The sequence below is a fragment of the Phaenicophaeus curvirostris genome, chromosome 1 (genome assembly GCF_032191515.1).
Source record: "Phaenicophaeus curvirostris isolate KB17595 chromosome 1, BPBGC_Pcur_1.0, whole genome shotgun sequence".
NCBI classification, from domain to species: Eukaryota; Metazoa; Chordata; class Aves; order Cuculiformes; family Cuculidae; genus Phaenicophaeus; species Phaenicophaeus curvirostris.
This window is the reverse complement of record NC_091392.1, coordinates 60,580,286-60,587,735: the sequence shown is the minus strand read 5'-3', so window position 1 is coordinate 60,587,735 and position 7,450 is coordinate 60,580,286.

Here is a 7,450-nt window from a genome sequence, read left to right as displayed (position 1 = left end):
TGAAAAGGAAAATTTATGCTAACGGAGGCAGACAACTCCTGGAAATACACACTAATAAGAGTGAAGAAGAGCATGTGAACCAGGAACAAGAAAGAAAAGAGGTGTCATAAGCTCCTTGTTAGAAGAGTAGAGAAGAAAATCGATAAGCATTTTATTTAGGTTTGGCGGGAGGTGAGACTGTAACACCTGATTCAACTTGACTTTGGACAACTCTCAAGCTATTTCTACAATTACCTGCTTCTATATTCCTCTTATGCTCTCTACTTTCTCCTTCTGCTTTTTTTAAGGTGGCCCTTTATGTTATCACATTAACAGCTCTTTCCTACTTCTTCTGCCCAGAACAGACAGAAGATGTTTTTGACTGTCTCCTTTTCCCTTTGGCTCCAAACTGAAAGTAACACTGACATTGTTGATGGCTTGGTCATGGTCTTAAAATTATCCCCAGCTACTTGTTCAGAAGGCTTTCTTTCTAGACTTGTAACTTGTTTGTTCATTTTTCTATTGGTCAGATGCGGAAAAGCCTCTAATCCCAAACAACTGTATGATAATTCATTTACCAGATCACCTTCTCTTTGCTAATGATTTTTTATTTAGCATTACCTTATTTCCTTGAAGAGAAGCTTCAAGTTCAGCATTATTTTCACTAAGCATTTCCTAAAATTTTTCTGGGAGTTGGTCCAGTACCCTCTTATAACAATTCTCAGTGTGTTAATATTTGGTAATACTGTAAATAAAGTTCCATGTGGAATAAGAACTGCCCAGTCAATGTCATTGAGAATCAGAACATATTTGTCCCTAAACTTCTGAGTTTCTTGTATGGCTGAATGCAACCCAAACTGACTTCTGAATGAACCATTCGTAGAGATTTATCTAATAGTCTTTGAAATGAAAACACTCCAGTTTACTGTATGGGGTAAATGTATAGAGGTATCTGGAGTAGAATATTCTAAACTGAAATGATACAGAACCAAATATTTTTAGTGAGGTAAAAGTTTTCCCTATAAAAATCATTAGCTGACAGAGTTAAATACAGCCATGCAATATTAAGGCTATGAACACATTCTCTGTCTTTCCTTGTCAGTATGATTAAAGGCTCATATTCAAAGCAACTGATGTCTAAGCAACTTTAATTTTCCTATGATAAACTGATAAAAAAAATAATTTCTTTAATGTTAATCCAAAGGGCACAATGTTACAGTGGACTCCTTATGATGCACTAAAGAGTGAAAATCTGTTCTTCAGAGCCCTTTACTACCAGCCACTACAATCCACTGCCAAATACAAGGGTGCATGTGGTGAATTAGTCTGGAGCAATTAGCTATCAACACTTGGTAATTGTTGCTATGGTGGGGAAAGAGGTGTATGTAATTTTCCATAATTATGACAATAAAATAATAATTGGTTCATAATAATAAAAACAAAAATGATGGTAATTAAACAATAATTGGTATACTAGGGAGCATCATCTTCCAGTGGTCCTGGCTGACTAGGGAAGTTCCACTGGACTGAAGGCTGGATGATGTTGTGCCCATCTATAAGAAGGGTCGCAGGGAGGATCCAGGGAACTACAGGCCTGTCAGTCTGACCTCAGTGCCAGAGAAAGTCATGGAACAGGTGATCTTGAGTGCTATCATGAAGCACATGCAAGAGAACCGGGTGATCAGGCCCAGTCAACATGGGTTCACAAAAGGCAGGTCTTGCCAAACTAACCTGATCACCTTCTATGACAAAGTGACTCGACTACTGGATGAGGGAAAGGCTGTGGATGTGGTCTTCCTGGACTTCAGTAAAGCCTTTGACAGAGGTTCTCACAGCAGTCTGATTCAGAGACTGTCAGCCTCTGGCCTGGACAGGCGCACACTCTCCCGGGTGGAAAACCGGTTGGATGGCCGGGCCCAGAGAGTGGTGGGAAATGGTGTGAAATCCAGCTGGAGGCCAGTGACAAGTGGGGTTCCCCAGGGCTCAGTGCTGGGTCCAGCCCTGTTCAATGTCTTTATCAATGACCTGGATGAAGGCATCAAGTGCACCCTTAGCAAGTTTGCAGACGACACTAAGCTGGGTGGAAGTGTCGATCTGCTGGAGGGTCGGGAGGCTCTGCAAAGGGATCTGAACAGGCTGGACCACTGGGCTGAGACCAATGGCATGAGGTTTAACAAGCCCAAATGCCGAGTCCTGCACTTGGGGCACAACAACCCTATGCAGTGCTACAGACTAGGAGAAGTCTGTCTAGAAAGCTGCCTGGAGGAGAGGGACCTGGGGGTGTTGGTTGACAGCCGACTGAACATGAGCCAGCAGTGTACCCAGGTGGCCAAGAAGGCCAATGGCATCTTGGCTTGTATCAGAAACGGCGTGACCAGCAGGTCCAGGGAGGTTATTCTCCCTCTGGACTCGGCACTGCTGAGACCGCACCTCGAATCCTGTGCTCAATTCTGGACCCCTCACCACAAGAAGGATGTTGAGGCTCTGGAGCGAGTCCAGAGAAGAGCAACGAAGCTGGTGAAGGGACTGGAGAACAAGCTTTATGAAGAGTGGCTGAGAAAGCTGGGGTTGTTTAGCCTGGAGAAGAGGAGGCTGAGGGGAGACCTCATTGCTCTCTACAACTACCTGAAAGGAGGTTGTGGAGAGGAGGGAACTGGCCTCTTCTCCCAAGTGACAGGGTACAGGACAAGAGGGAATGGCCTCAAGCTCTGCCAGGGGAGGTTCAGGCTTGACATTAGGAAAAAATTTTTCACAGAAAAGGGTCACTGGCACAGGCTGCCCAGGGAGATGATTGAGTCACCTTCCCTGGAGGTGTTTAAAGGATGGGTGGATGAGGTGCTGAGGGGCATGGTTTAGTGATTGATAGGAATGGTTGGATTCGATGATCCTGTGGGTCTTTTCCAACCTAGTATTCTGTGATCCTGTGATTCTGTGATCTGAAAGTAAGTAAAAGAACCTAAGGTCCTGCACATTAACGATATCTTCTCCTACTCGGGTGGGGAGTCGGGGGAAGGGAAGAGCTTGTGAAGATGAAGGTCAAGGTGTGTGATGGTTAGGTTCTACCAAATTCACTGTTTTTTCCTCACTGTTCTTTCACAATTGTCTGAACAGATGCATATGCAGCCTTAAAACCTTTGTGCAGAGTTGGGCTACACTACTGCAAATATTGTAAAGAATTGCAGGGTAAAATGGAGTGTTGCCTTCATGATCCTAGGCCAGTGCTATAATGTAGGACCACCTTGACGCACGTTTCCTGTGGATGTGTACATGGCACATGTAACATTTATCTGTATTTTACTTTGTTCCATCTGATTTTTTGTGTTTTGCTTCATTTAAGAAGAAATATAACATGACAGAAATTAGGCTCAAAGGAATTCATCATGTCTGTATCATCACTGGAATGAAATGTCTTTCTCCTATCCCTTGTTTTCATTTTCATTTAAATTGGACGGAAGAAACAGCCCTAGTAGATTCAGCTCATCAGCTATATTGCTGGTAAAAATCTGTTTGGAATCCAGATTCCTCCACATGAAAATGTGTGTGTTAATTAGCCCCTTTTGTGTCAGTCTGTTTCTGAGCCAAGTCTGAAGAGTCATTTGAGGGCACCGAATGTCTGTTCTGAAGAGAGGCTTACGTGATTGAGTGTGTCATGACCACTTGAGAAACTTTCTTCAAGGACGAGAACTTTTCTGTTGGCAACATGTTATCAGGAACATCTAGTCCAGCACCATCAAGGATTCTTCTGTTTATTTTAAAAACATGCAGACACTACAACTCTCTTGGTTATAGTGATACAGAAAACTGAGGGCAGAAGAAAAAGTGCTCAGGGAGAGGTTGATTTAATGATCCAAGTACATTTTATCATGAATAACTGCCTGAATTTAAGTGCCACAAGTTTACCTATCATCTGCTGTTCTATCTATAAAGGTTTTAAGCACAGACCAAAGCCAAGAAATACAGCTATGGCTTATGAATTTCAGTCCCCATTACGAAGACTGGCAAGGATCAAATGAGGGGTGTTGGTCAACCTACTACCAGCAGAATTAATGAAGTCCAGAGGTGCCCATTTTTACTGAAAGAGTGGACTTAAAAAATTATCCCTTTTTGGCTTTTACTGCCAATGAGAACAGAGCATTCCAAACCATCCTGACTTCATTGGCTCATATATGGCCCCAATCCTCTGGATTGAACTGGAGTGAGCAAGAAAAACTAACCAATTTCCTAACAAAACCAGTAAGTTTCTTCATTCCCTTCCCCTGCACTAAGTCCACGAACTCACTCTATCTTTCCCACAACTCTTGTCTCAAAGAGGCACAAGGGTTATTTTTTCTCATAACCACCCCAAACTGCATTTCTGAGAGGACACAACTTCCTTCCATTCTCAGCAATTTCAGAGGCTGCCAGAGGCTGCCCCTCTTCCCAGAAGTCACTCACAAAGTCAACAAACAGTTTACCCTCTAACTATTTTGATGTTGGCCTGCCTTCCAGCAATTCTCAGTTGGCACATAGTCTCCTGCAGACTATAATCAGCTTGGCACACGTTAAAACAGCCATGCCAGGCTGTTTGTCTTCTTACAGTTTCAGCAGCACACTCAAGACCAGATTCTCTGACTGCCCACATTGTCTAGCACTTCAAATCTCCTTTATGTTGAACTGAGAGCATTAGAGTTTTAAAGTCAAGAAATAAACTTTAAGAGACCTCTCCTCCAGAATTCTCTGTTATCTTTACAGAACTTAGATGAACCGCACTCCTGTCAGCACACCCAAAGCTTCCAGAACATCATGCCTGACACAGCATAGCCCATCCTGCCCCAGTGTTGTATCAGACTGCTTAACCTCTGTCCTTGAGATGAGACATGTCCCTTCAAAAATCCTGCTGAAGAGATCAAACTCATAAGGCAGGCATTTTTCCTTTTGGAGACAAGATTTTGGCAATTGGCAGAAGGGTGTGACCCCAGAGACAAGCAAGGGGAAGTGCTCTACATCATCTCCTGCGAGGGGAAATGTAATGAGGCAGATACCCAGGTCTAGAGTCATAAGCATGCAGATAAAAGCAGCAAAACCCTCTCTTCTATCTATATGGCCACAGTCCCCTTACCATCAAGGCACAAGGCACAAGCCTTGGTAGGCAGGGTCACCATTTGGCAAAACTAAACAGCACAGACTGAACTGGGCGCTGTTGATAGAAGCAGCTACTCCAGCTCAGCTTATATGTCTGTTTACTGCAGTTTTACATGTGTATAGCACTGGGGAATCCAGGCAAGTGATTTTACCCACATGACCAAGAAAAGAGTACAGAGCGGGCATCCAGAAGATCCTCAACACTGAGCAGTAAAGTGACCACTAGATACATGTTTCCCAAATGATTGTTGACAGATGCAGAGAAAAGGCTCTTTTTGACACTTGATTTTGGGTTTTTTTTAAGGCAAAATATGCTGTTTGCAGTCATATACAGATCCTGTGATAACAGACATTTTTTAATCAATACTCAGGGGAGAGTTCATCAGCTTGTATGTCAAAGAAGGCTAGTAGCACTTATTCTTTGCCCATTGCTCTTACACAAACACACATTGCTCTTAGGAGGTGCTGTTTTTCATAAATACTGTGAAAAACTTGTCACTACATGACACATTCTTCAATTTTCTGATTTTCCCTGATCAAACTGCAAAAATTCACTAACACCATAAAAACGTTCAAATAAGGCAGCCTATCAAGGGCATGAATATGTCACAGTGCTTCTGTGAAAAGTTAATGCTTAATCTCACTGTGATTTATATGGGTAGCCTTTTTATTGCCTGTGTTGGCAAAAAAAAAAAAAAAATCTGCCTTTTGAAGGAAGATTGCTTGTATTTAACAATAGAGAAAAAAGGTCTGTCTTTCAGGTTTCATTGCTTTTTAAGACTTTTTCTCCATGTAAGGTTAATAAAACCAGTTCAAATTGGAAAACAAAAGTGACTTTTACACTTAACCAAAAAAAACCTGGTTTTGCTGTTTACAGAAAGACTTAATTATTTTGGCTTATTGCCCAATGTATGTTGATACAGATGTTACATTTCCCTTACCTTGCAAGAGTAGTATCTACCAAGGTCGAGGTCTTTATTGCTTTGGAATAGACAGTGACAGTCCATGCTCTCCCTACACGCATTTTGTCCTGAATGATCCTTATAGCACTCACCACACTGTCCATCCACGTGTTCCAGAGGCAATACCTGTGTGTTTTGATTGAACCAGAGGAAAACTCAGCAGATATGTGGCAGCTGTTCCATCTACCTAAATTCCTTGCAGTCTCCTTTTATGATAGTACCAAGGATGGTCACAATGCATGCCCAGAATGACCAAGACACAGCTGGTCAGAACTCTTATGTTGGTGCAGCAAATAGAAACTAGCAGTTGACTAGAATGAGCACTGTCCCGAAGGACGTAGCCTTAAATATACAGTATCCATAAGTGCAGAGGGCAGAATCTTGCTTTACTTCTGGGTAGTAGGTTCACATCCTTCCTTGGAGCCTCTTGCTTCCTTCCTCACTTCTCTTCAACCTTGTTAATTATGACTAATCAGAACATGCAGTGACAGAAAGATCAGTGGCAACGTTGAAGGGAAAGAGTGAGAAGGCTCCTTTATGAAAAGCAGCGTGATGGGTCACAGAGTGTTTGTGCTATAGAGCAAAGAGAGCAAGTATCCTTAGAAGAGGTGCTACAAGAGGCTGTATATCAAGGACATCCTGTGAATATGAATGGTTGAAAACCATGGGATATTCATTATGGTCATCTACATGTCCTCTGCCTGAGATATCCTTATTGGGAAGATGCTCTGTGGTGATGTAGAGGGCCTACATAACTCTATGAATCTAGGACCCATAAATGACTGACTTCCTTTCTTGAGCTTGTTCTCAAGCAGGAGAGTTTTGGCGCCATCATACCTTTTCCTAATGTATGCAAGGAGGAAAATTCTGAGAAAAAGGTATTTCTTACAGCCCCTAGTAATGATTAAACATATTTTCCAGCTACTACTGCAACAGGGACATGTGCATAATGTTTCACCACCTATCAGGATCCTTATTCTTCTCTTTCTTGAAGTTACAACCCTCAAGATTAATGCTTATGTAACATTATAAATAAGCCTGGACATGCATATCTACTATAAGCCTAGTAAAATATACCCATGTTGCTGACAAGGCACTGAATGTCAAGTTTCTCTTGGAGGAACCTTTGAAGTATTATCAACTAATAAATATTATTTTTTTGTTAATATAGGTCACTTTATCTTACAGTTTATCAAAAGCTGGTCATTTAATTGTATGCTTGAATCTGTGTGTGGCTTTCTTTCTTTTTTTCCTTTTGATACATTTGTTATTAGCTCGGTTCCAGAGTTCCTACAAATTTACTGTAAAGAATCCTTTTGACAATGAGAGAAGAAGTTGCCAGCCATGCCAATTACAGTGATTTTGTGGTGTGGGACTTCAGGCCACTG